This window comes from Ambystoma mexicanum, chromosome 1q (genome assembly GCF_040938575.1).
Source record: "Ambystoma mexicanum isolate Mex_15411 chromosome 1q, UKY_AmexF1_1, whole genome shotgun sequence".
In the NCBI taxonomy this organism is placed as follows: domain Eukaryota; kingdom Metazoa; phylum Chordata; class Amphibia; order Caudata; family Ambystomatidae; genus Ambystoma; species Ambystoma mexicanum.
In genome coordinates, this window is record NC_090922.1 from 143,487,626 (window position 1) to 143,500,448 (window position 12,823).

Sequence of the window (12,823 nt, forward strand, 5' to 3'; positions counted from 1 at the left end):
GTTTGTGTGTCCGTCGCAGTGCGTGTGCCAGGTGGCCAATGCTAAAAAGACAAGCTTCGCTGCTGCTAACTGATCGTCTGCAGTGCATGTCCCTGGAGGCTGCTGCTAAAGACAATCCATTGCAGTGTGTGTGCCAGGAGGCAGATGCTAAAGAGACAAAATATTGCAGTGCGTGTGCCAGGAGGCCGCTGCTAAAGAGACAAGCTATTGCAGTGCATGTGCCAGGAGGCCGCTGCAACAAGGAAGATGTCAACACAGGCTCAGGGCACGCCAGGGTTGTGTTGCCCTGATAAAGATCTGGAGCAGTTCATATTGATGGCACGGGTGGCAGCCGCCAAGCATGGGCCAAATTGGTTGCATTTGGTGGCAACAGATCTGGGCTATGAAGCAGCAGGGCCAAGCCAAAGGCCAGAATCCCCACTACTGTTCCCTAACTTTTCAGCAGAGGAGGCGGTGCAGGAGATCCAGGTCATTGAGGAGGATGAGGAAAGCGGGCCCAGTGAGAAGGAGGAACCACCAACGAAGAGGAAGAGTAATCTGACAGCTAAGGCAAAACCAGTAAGCAGCAGGCAGAGGCGGCCAAGAAGCGAAAAACACCAGGGGCTAGAGGCAGGCGTAGAGAGCAGGAGCCTGTAGCCAATCCAGTGACCTTACCTGCAGAGGCTCCAAGGAGTAGCGGCAGTGCACCCAGCAGGTCTGTGGCCAACTTGGCGGTGGTGGCAGCAGAGGGACCTGCATCCTTGGAGCAGGTTAAAAGAATGTTCAAGGAGTGCTTACAGGCATGGGGAAATGGGGGAAATGGCCAAATGTTGTGCGGAAATGTAAATGCTTTTAATCAGGTGGGGAGGAATGCTGAGGCTGTGTATACCAGCAAGGTGAGAATCAGAGGCTTGGTGTCTTGGGGTGGGTGGTGACGAGCCCCAGGGGCACGAGTCAGTCCTCCTCAATGCCCAGATAATCCCCACTTAAGGGGGTTAGCCAATTGCAGCAGGTGTTGGCAACACCAGCAGGTATCCAAGAGCAGGGGATGGTGCGGGGTAATGAAGCAGCCACGCTGTCCAGGGAAACCCCTGCAGGGGGGTCAATCAGGTACTGCAGCCGATAGCAACACCGGCAGTCAGCCAAGGACAGGGTATTGTGTGGGGTGACGCCACGCAGTATGGGATGGCAATGCCAGGTTTTGCCTCAGTACGGGTAGCAGGGAATTCCTTAGTTTGGCACATCCCTGTGGCCTATAAGGAGAGGATTTGGCAGAAGGAGTTTTTTGAGATCATTAGCTTGTTAGACATGGAGCCTGTGGGGATGGGCTTGTTTGAATTGTCTGAGAAGGAGAGGGAGAAGAAGGACAGGGAGAGGCCGAAGGTAAAGGAGAACATCCACAATTGGTTGGCAGCTTTCAGGATGCTGGCATCCATCATGATCCAAAAATTCCTACAGGATGCAGGGGCATTGTTTCCTTATGAGCAGTACATACATACATTGTACTTGACCTATGGTGGCGACGCCTGACTAAAATATGACAGGGGTTTCAGGCTCAAAATGCAAGTTTGGCCCGGAATATCCTGGGATGAGGTTGATGTCAGGGGCTACATTGAAAATATTGTACCCTCAAGGCAGACTGGGGAGAAGGTTCAGGGTGAGAAGCCTCATTATAAAAGAGATCGTGGGTCTTACGGGGACCGGAGAAGGGGGTCCTTTTGCGGGCACTCCTCCTGGAACAGTCGGCCCAGTTATCAGAGGGAGCAGGCTGTTTGCTGGAAATTTGAGGAGGGGTATTACCCTTTGGCAAAATCTGCAGATTTAAACACACAGGTGGCAAAAATGCAGGGAACCACAGCTCCTCCTCCGGGGAGGGGAAGCAGAGGGATAGCGCTAAACCCAAGGAAAATGCCAAGCATAATTGAGACTCACTTGCCCACACTCGAACTCCTGCATAAATGGATTCCTTTCCTAAATACATACCACAATAGTGCTGACGCTAAATTGCTGTGGGAAGGTTTCAGGTGGGGGTTCAGGATCCCGTACGAGGGGGCAGTGGGGAGCAGGGAAGCAGACAATTTAAAATCAGCACTGACAATGCTTGAGGTTGAGGCTCAAAAGGTGGGTAAAGAGGTCAAGCTGGGCAGGGTAGCTGGCCCTTTCACCGCCCTGTCATTGGAGAATTTGGCGGTGTCACCCCTGGGATTGGTACCAAAGAGTGAGGAGGGTCTGTTTTGCCTCATACAGCAACTTTCATTCCCTGAGGGTTATTTGACAAGCTTGGGTAGGGGGGCTTTGATGGGAGAGATGATGTTCTCGTTGCAGGAGTTTTCCTTGCAGTTGGGCGAAACCGAGCTCTTGTGGTCTAAGATCATTCCAAGGCAGGAATGGAGGGGCGCTGAAAGCCATTCAGCAGTCAGAAAGTCGAGCAGGAAGTTGAATGGGGCAATGGCGAAATTTTGCAGGGGCAGAGGTTTCCCCTAGATCAGGCATGGCCTGATCAATTTGAAGTCCCAGGAATTCTATTTGAAGGATGGATTGCATTTGTCATCATCGGGCATGTATCTGTTTCTCTGGAATTTGTGCACAAAGCGGTTGGAATTATAAAGTAGGAAAGGGGGAGCCACGGTGGGCCTGGACCCACCTTTGGCGTGGCAGGGTTTTGGTGACCAGTGGTAAGATGTAGACTCCGAATGAGCCGTGGGAAAGCCGGAAGGGTCTTCACTCTTCTCGAGACCAGCGCTTCTTGGGGGCCTAAGTGGCCGGGGCGCTGGAGGTAGCTATAAGGGCTTCAGTCCCTTAACTAAATGGAACTCACCCAGCCCAGGAACCCCTGTGGACTTCGTTGGGAAATGGGGAAGCAAGGTTTGGACACGGAGCAGTCACCGCACCTTCAGAGCTATTTTCACAACATTTGTTTGCAGTGTTTTGAGTTTATTATGTTGTGAAAATAAATCTGCAGCCTTTTTATGCCAACAAAGAAAACATGTCTCATTCTGCACCTTTCCTGTGTGGGGTAGCAAAGGAGCGATTAGAATGAGCAAGTGTGTTGGTGCAAAAATGGACAAATGCCCAGGTAATGCCTTCACTGCAGCGTAAGGTGAAACGACGAGTAGTATATGCAATGCAAATACTTAATGTAGCAGTGCGTCTCGTGTCATATTCACTTCCGGGTCTGCTCGAAAGCCAAGTGGAGCCCAGAGCGGAGACACCAGGCCTCAAAGACCCTCAAGCCCTGCTATAGGCACCCCCACATGAGCCCCAGAGATGCCACCCACTCCACCTCATACAGGATAAAAAATAAAAATGCAGGTTTCACCAGTCCACCCCTGGGCAGCTCACGCCATCCTCTGAACTCCATCAGGCCATCTCAAAATGCCCTATTAAAATGCCCTTTCCCAGAAAGCCCTCATAGCTCCAGGGCACCTTGCTGCCTCCATCCCACTGAGCCCCAAAACAAAAAATGTTTTAAAGAAAAATCAGTACCCCCAAGGCCAGTTTAACTCAACCCTCCCCATTCCAGGGCCTATACCACCCACCCTCTACAGAAAGGCCCTCTAGCCCCATGTCACCCCTCCACCCTAACCCCACGCCAAAAATCATAACGTTAAAAAAAACAAAATCACACAAAGATAGCTCATCCCACCCTCCCCCAGCACCTACACCACCCCTCTGCCCAGAAAGGCCATGTAGCCCCGGGACACCCCCTACCCCATCACACCCCAATATAAAAGGTTTTTATAAAAAAACAGACCCCCCAAGGCCAGTTCACCCCACCCCTATGCCTTCCAGGGCCTATGTCACCTCTCTTCCCAGATAGATGCAGTAGCTACAGGGCACCCTCTTAGCTCTACCCCAACCCACTCCATCCCAATAAAAAGGTTTTAAAATCCACAACCCCTCCAGGCCAGCTCACCCACCCACCCCTCCCAGACCCTTTTAAACTTCAACTTCCAAGAAAGACCCAGTAGCTCCAGGGCACTCAATAACCCATCCATCACAACCCAATAAAAAATTCAATAAAAAACACAGGACCCCCATAGACCAATGCTTCACCCTCCAAGACCACCAACATACAGCTATTGCGCCTCTGTCTTTTTCTGATACTCCCTTATCTGACACCATGATTCCATGCCTGATGACACCTTGCCCATCTAATCCCTCACTGCTGCACACCTCCCTCGCTCATGTCCACACGCCTGCTCCTGGCACCACCATCCATCCATAGCTGCCTCCAATCCCCCCAACTTGCCCCTGAGTCACATCATCTAGATCCTCATCCTCCCCCGCCCCAGCTCCAGTACATTCGATTCCCCACTCCTGCGACCCTCACCTGCGGCCCACCCAGCAACCCGATCAGCCTGCCAACTACATTGACCTACCCAGTTGGCCAACTGACAGGACCATCTCTTGCTGCCAAAAGTTCACCAACGGTGCATTGGTGCAGTAAGGTGTCATGGAAGTGCCACACATCACAGGTCCTGGGCACAACCCGTTGTCGGGCCACTAGCGCTATAGGATCTGGGAACTCATCTGCACCGAGGGGTATGATGTCGCACCTACCTGATACACCTTGGCCCATGTCCAGAAATGCTGGCAGGACCTGCAGAGGTGTATCCACAAGCTTGTTAGCGACCATCACAGGGCATGCCTGGCTACAGGAGGAGGTGGCGCCTTCCCAGACCTGGAGCTGAGTTCATATAAGAACAAGCCATGGTGCTGATTTACTTTGTTATCCCAGAGGGGATGCAAAGAGTTGAGACGGAGTCGAAGGTAAGCACACAGCAATCATGCAGTTGTACATACCCAGACCAATGTCATGTCAATGTTATAGGGAAATTGACAAATGAGGACAGAATCATGGCAACATGGCTCTTTAGCACATGCTAGCCCCATTCCTGCAGCAACATGGTTAGAGATTGGCATGGACGTCCTGCTATGTTGACCTCCATCTTGGTGTCACATTTCCCAATCCTTTTTGATTCGTTAGCAGTGTAGCACCTTAAAGCGAGCAGATGGAATGCATTGTATTGTGATGGTTAGTGCTGGTTTCCCACATATGCAAGACAGATCACAAAATGGAAGAGTGAGGAACAGTTGACATGGCCATAACCTTTCATTTTGCACTCCATCGTGCAAATGTCACAAATACAGGTGAACCAATGTGTGTTCCCATGCATGCAACATTGAAGGATAAGCAAGATGTGCACATCTGTGTCACATGTGGGCCATTTTACATGCATGCAGCAAGTCAATGAACAAAGGTCAAGCACCTGAAAGTAGTTACCATCACACTTCCAAGAAGCGTTCGGGTCCATAGGAATCCACTCTGAACCTGCCATGCAGATGCACAGTACAAGCATATTGCCATGCGCAGGAACCAGGCAGATGGTGATACACGGAATCAGACAACTTCAGCAAATGGGCAACATGACCTGTGTGGTGCATGCAACTGAGAAGTATCCAAGAATATCGGACACTCCCATGCCCTGCACATCTTAGTGCTGAGAAAATCAGCCACGATTAGGTAAAAAGCATACAATTTCATAGGTAGATGTGAAACATTAAATCATTTCTCTCTGTAGTAATAATAATACAATTCAACCTAAAACCACTGCATACAAATGTTCTTTATATTTGGTGTCATCAGCACAACGTGTTTCGGGATTCAGGTTCCCTTCTTCAGGTGCATTTCATATGTCTACAATATCATTTTAACAGACTGTCAGTACAGTGTGTAGCTGGGTTCTTTAAGTATATACAAACAGCAATGTGTTCGCTATTCTTTATATCATCAGAATACAAACATTATTTAAAGTACTGACTATCCAGTTAACTATGTCATACCTTGTATTGATCGTATTATTATTACACACGCTAGCGGTATAATCCCAAGGTAAAATAAATAGGGCCAGTCCCATCTGTATAAGTAAATCATATATTTGCACTAAAAGCATTAATTCAAAGGACAGTAACCAATGGTCGTGATGATATGCCGCGTAATCCATTAGTAGCGTAGAATGTGCTGCATGCACCTGGTGAGTGTGTGGCTGTTAGTGAAACCAAATAACCAAGTCAAGTTAAGGTCAGAGAAGAAGAAGAAGAAGAAGAAGAAGAAGAAGAAGAAGAAGAAGGAGAAGGAGAAGAAGAAGAGAACAAGAAAGAGAAGAAGAAGAAGAAGGAGAAGAAGAAGAAGAAGAAGAAGAAGAAGAAGAAGAAGAAGAAGAAGAAAGAGAAGAAGAAGAAGAAAGAGAAGAAGAAGAAGAAGGAGAAGAAGAAGAGAACAAGAAAGAGAAGAAGAAGAAGGAGAAGGAGAAGAAGAAGAAGAACAAGAAAGAGAAGAAGGAGAAGAAGAAGGAGAAGGAGAAGAAGAAGAAGAAGAAGAAGGAGAAGGAGAAGGAGAAGAAGAAGAGAACAAGAAAGAGAAGAAGAAGGAGAAGGAGAAGAAGAAGAAAGAGAAGAAGGAGAAGAAGAAGAAGAAAGAGAAGAAGAAGAAGAAGAAGAAGAAGAAAGAGAAGAAGAAGAAGAAAGAGAAGAAGAAGAAGAAGAAGAAGAAGAAGAAAGAGAAGAAGAAGAAAGAGAAGAAGAAGCAGAAGAAGAAGAAAGAGAAGAAGAAGAAAGAGAAGAAGAAGAAAGAGAAGAAGAAGAAGAAGAAGAAGAAGAAGAAGTTAAACTACCTTGAAACATCAAAGGCAGTGTTCACTGTTAGGTAATTCCCGAATAGAGGATTCCGGTCGTGAAAGAGTGGCTGTAATAAAAAGACAACCAATGAATAATGAATAAAAAGATTAAGGTGAAAACGTTCTCGTGGTGTGCATAGGGAAGGCATGCAACTGCATTACCTATGCAGTCTCATGTGTTCACAGACCTTGTGCGATAAATAGCAAGTTGCGTGCCGGCCTGTGAATGTAGCATATACCAATACAATCGTCTCAATAACTACTTATTTAAGAATGCAATGTAGTTAAACGATAGGGATATATCATTACTCTTACCCGTAATATGTAGAAAGGAATCCTTGGTGTATGTGCACAGGCACAGTAACAGTCACACCACTCACATGCATGCATGCATGCATGGAGACCACAACACTCCACAACAAGCAACAGCCAAATGAAGTCACCAGAGGCCCCTCACACCAAGGACAGGAAGGGTGAAACCTGTCAAATCCGGCCCTACAAGCCTGTCCACAGCTACATTTCACAACACAGTCAGAGAGTACACTATTGTGGAAGGCCATGTAACCTGCTGAGCCGCACCCGCTGACCATGCCTGCTGCATTGACTGCAAACCCATGATTGCACCCCAAACATGCACACCTATCCTGATTGTCGATCGTGCATATGTTGCTTTCGAAGTAGGTTGAGAAAACAAACAATACATCAAAATGTTAATAAACGCACAAAGTTGGAAAAATACTTACACAAAAAGAAGACAACACACCAGCAATGGATTGCACATTACACCTGGAAACATAACGCCCATCTTTCCATGCAAGGGAAGTGATGCTAGCAGACCCTGTGCCACAAACAACAGTACCTCGGACTTGTGCCCGCAAGGACTGTGTGCCCACAACAGACTTGCACACTGTGAATGTCATGATTACCATGTAAACTCTTACCCCACTAATACATATCCACTGCAAATTGAGAGGCCAAAATCGCAGTCATCAAGCGCTGTCCCGCCATCTTCAAACCATTAGCATGTCTGAAGATATTCCCCAACGCCCCCTCAACTGTGCAGCTTCTACCACAGCAACATTGTGGTTGATGCCACAGAGCCTGGAGGGGGCCAGGCTGAGAAGGGAAATGGAAATTCAGCCCATTGGGGTGAGTAGGGAAAGGGAAATGAAGCCTATCAGCTAACCTGCAACATGTCTGCAGAAACGCATGGAACAGTGTACATCCCAACATGAGATGCCATTAGTTGGACACTTGCATGGTCATTGCAAATGAGTGATATGGCCAGGTACCAAATGCAAGACGCCAGCATGGACTGTTAGGGCCTTTCATCATGTTCAATGATACTACATGGCTACGCTTCCAGGCAACATACATTGCAAGTATGCCTTCTCACCATAATATAAGCCAAACAATCAATTGATGGTGCATGTATCCAGCACATAGGTATCCATGAGATAGGGTCCATTTTGAACACCTGCTAAAACAAAGATGGGACTAGCAACCCACACAATTCTATCAAATGCACCATTTCCACAGGTGAACACATAGATGATGCACCAGCCTAGGGGTGCACCTAAGAACTAGTGAAGGCACATATACTGGACAGATTCCACGTGGCCCATTAGAAGGTGGTAATTCAGGAGCAATTTGCCACAGGTATGTGTCCCCAAAACATTGAGAAGGGTACATCAACTGGACCCTACATTGCCCTTCCTTGGGATTTCCAGTGATGTTTTACTGCTAGCAGGTGGCAGGGATGCATTGGTAGCACAATACAATCTTATGACCCATGTACACAGTGCAACATCTGTGCTAAAATACACCCCACACCATGACATGGCAATATCTGTGAACGAATGTTAGTCCTGCAAATACCCTATGGACCACACTATTAAGAAATGTTCCACACATACCACTGACAATATCAGACTGCATTTACAATAACCATTGATGATACAGGCACACTAAATTGTATCTTTGCTCCTACACAAGAGCATGAGGACACTCCCAGGGAGGGAGATGAAGAGGATGAAGATGATGATGATGATGGACACACAGAGGGGGTAAGTGACTTGGGAATGTATGTGACAGAACCACCTGAGTCTCCACAGGACAATCATTTGCCATCTGTAAATTGAATGGAGTCACAGCCCAAAACCAGCAAGAGGTAGCAGCTGAAAAGCCATGGTGACACTCACCGGTGAGTAACATCTGCACAGGCCAATGTCACCGTGGCACCACAGAGACATAGCAGCTGCGGGCTGGGTACACACTGGTGGAGACAGAGGACACCACCATCCCTGTGGGGCCAGACACACCTGTGGCACAGACAGCTGGGCACACTACATTTCCTCCAGGGACAGTGCCATCAGTCTCTAGTCAGGAATAGGCATAAACCATCATCCTCCCTGCTCCCCCACCCGTGCCAACAATTTGTGCGACTGTCACCTTTTTGCAGAACATTGTTCATGTATTTCAGACCACCTGTATTGATGGCCACTTTACGACTTAAATTTGCACTTGATTTGGAGCAGGTGCAACTTAAAGGAGTAAAGTCGGGTGCAAGGTTGAATGTAACCCCATTCCACTTTGAGGCGAAGTCTAATTCTGAGGTATAATTTGTATGCGTAATCATGAGACAAACCCACAAGGTGAGGCTGTGCTTTGTGTTTATGCCTCATCTTTTAGGAATTAGGTGTACGCCTGTAGAGGAGGTCCCAGACATGGCCTACACCCCTTCCCCTCATGTCGAGGTACCAGGAGCGTACTCGCCAAGGTATGTGACGTATGAAGAGCAAATGAACCTACAAAGAGCTCCACTGGGACTCTGCCCAGTATACATCAGAAGATCTATACCGGTTGAAGCAGCCATAACCAGACAACCCTGGGCAGCACGGTATCCTATCAGACAGCCATACCAGCCACTGATACGAAATGAGGAGTACCTACACACGGTCCGCGAAGAGACCCCAAAAGCCTTAATGGAAGGCCAGTGGAAATGACACAAGGGCCTGAACAGACCCGTGAATGAACAAAAGCAGCTATCAAAGATAACACGCCAGTGCGAGTAACTACAAAATTGAATGGAATAGGCACAGAGAGGAGACAATGTTACAACGTGAGGAAACAGTGCTACGAGACAAGATGGAATCAACCATCCTGTTAAACGTGTGTAAATAAGCTTGAAACGCAAGATGCTAAGAAATCGATACTGCTTGCAATGCTTAATAGAAGATGGAGCGGCAAGCGCCAACCATATATCTACCTCAATAAGGCACATTGTACAAGTGCAACTCCATTTTGTAAAAGCAGAAAGGTACCCAGGCAGCCAGAGGCCTGACAGGCCAAGTTTCAAAACCCAGCCAAAGGCAAGAGAAGGAGCGGAATCGAAACTCAACAAAGAGTGGCTCATGCATAGGAAATCGAAATCAACCAGAGAAGGGGAGGAGAGCGTCAGCTCACAAGACTCCAACTTCAGAGCATACCAGCCTGCCTCATGAAGGTCAAGATAAGGGGGGCCCATGCAGGTGGCTAGGCTGACACAGAATTAAATGCACTAAAAGCTGGAAACTGAAGCAGATTCATGGTGAACTAACACATGACCAGCCAGGCGCGGAGAAGTACCATCGCCTGATGTCATCCAGGACCCAAGGATGCCATAACTTTTCCTGATAAGAGACTACAGTTTCGAGGCCATCCTTAGCCAACTAATTGACACTTCGCCCTAAAACACTGATTGATGGAAGGGAGGCAGGGTGAAACTTGGGACACCAGGCACAGGGGTGTCCATTCTGCATGCTGCCAATTAAAAGTGGAAATGTATGTCTAAGGGTGTAACCTGCCCAATCACAATGGACCAAGTTATCTGGAGTCCTATAGATATTGTAACCAATAGGACGTTGTAGTTGTAGTGACGTCTATCACGCGTGATGTAGAGGGATGGGCGTAGACGCCCACCTGATAAGAGTTATCCAATCTGCATGCCCTACTATCATATACAGATATAACACCTGTACTTAACTTACCTTTCCTAAACAATTATATTGCATGTTGTTTTTTTATAGAAATTAGACGTCAGTGATGATGATTTTTGCCTATAAGAAGTGCTGTCCGACTGAAGTTCGAGGAAGTTGGAACGAGACAGGTGATCATAATGCTGCTGATTTCCATTTGTTTCCCTGTTTGATGGTATTGTCATTATTGAGTCGTGTTGGAGTAAGTGAATCCTGCCCCCCTGTCCTCACGTGGTGCCGCTATCTTGTCTTGCAAGTTCTGGAGTGTGAGCGCTGACCTATGGGCCCGTCAGTGAATTCCTCTCCTCCTGAACACGCCGTCATTCACCTTTGACTATTACTGGGTGGAGAGTAAAAACGAGCAGTAAATCAGTTTTATGCTTCGTGGTTATGCCACACTGTCCTTATAAAATAACCCCCAATGTGTTTTCTGCTTTAGTGGTGCACTAAGTTGCGCTTGTGTTATTGTTCCTTATTGTTGACTATGGATGCCTGTGCTCGTCCTGTCAAAGCACATGCAACTACAATCTCAAACCATAATGGCTACAATTGGCGAGAAAATTCTGACAAACTTTCTTTGCTTACATTGAATACATTTTCATATTTAAATGTGGGAGTGGGAGGAGGCTACAATGATTCCTTATGGGAATTCAGGATGAACATACTCGCCTTTAGCAATTAAGGGGTGGTAAACCGCCATGGATTGAGAAAGTGGGGTGGCAAGTGTGGGGTGGTAAGTGTAGGGGCACGTGCACCTGCTCTAAAAGAAATAAACCATGAGGAAAAAGACATCTTGCCCACATCCCAACCGAAAAAGCTGGCACTCAAAGCGACATTACAACTGGATGCGCTATTATACGGTCTTTACGTTTGCTTCAGTTTTGTGTACCTTGGTGCCACTGGCGTAACACTTGGAGTTAAAAAAAAAGTTTTTTTTTGTTTTTTTTTCATTTTCTTTTTGAATTCACTCTGCATTTCTATAGAAATGATTTCTGTAACAGAAATAATGTCTTTATGAAGGCAGAGTGAATACAAAAAGTCCAGTAGCTACCCCCACCCCATGACAAAAAGACCCTAGGCTGGAGTCCTCCATGTCATGGGGTGGGGGAAGCCGTATGACTTTAAAAAGAAATAGTTTATTTTTGAAGTCACTCTGCATTCATAAAGAAATTATTTCCGTTATGGTTCAGTCCTCAACAGAAATATTTTCTTTATGAAGTAAGAGTGACTTCAAAAAGAAACAATGGGCCTCATTACGAGCATGGTGGTAGCCAGGCCTGTATGGCAGGCACGGCTACCACCATGCTCACTACCGGCACCACCTCCCGTGAATGGGCAATAACCGGCCCATTACAAGATGAATGGGCCGGTAATTGCCCATTCGCGGGTGGCGGTATTGTCGGGCTCCCGATCCCCGTTCTGCCTAATAGGGCAGAATGGGGGTGGGGAGCATGGTTGCGCCGGCACCGTTGATAACGGTGCCGGCGCAATTACAAATTATGCTCGCGGGTGCCGCACAACCCACCAGGTAAGACCTGGCGAGCTGTCAGGAACCCGCGAGCAGAACTCATAATGCGGCAGGATGATATGAACGGTGCCAGTGCCTTACCGGCACCATTCATACCGTCACCGCCAGGCTCCTAATGAGGCCCAATGTATTTTTGAAGTATTATGGCTCCCCTCAACCAATGACGTGTGCGTGTGTGAGTGTATGGTGAAAGGATGCACACTGAAATGTATGGGTGGCTGCCTGGGTGTGCCTGTATGGTGAAAATGTCCACACTTAAGTGTATAGGTGACTGCCTGTGTGAGGGTATGGTGAAAGGGTGCACACAAATGTATGGGTGGCTGGGTGTGCGTGTACGGTGAAAGGATGCACACTTAAATGTGTGGGTGGCTGCCTGGGTGTGCCTGTATGGTGAAAATGTCCACATTCAAATGTATAGGTGACAGCCTGTGTGAGTGTATGGTGAAAGGGTGCACACAAATGTATGGGTGGCTGGGTGTGCGTGTACGGTGAAAGGATGCACGCTTAAATGTGTGGGTGGCTGCCTGGGTGTGCCTGTATGGTGAAAGGGTGCACACTTAAATGTACGGGTGGCTGCCTGGGTGTGCCTGTATGGTGAAACGGTGCACACTTAAATATAT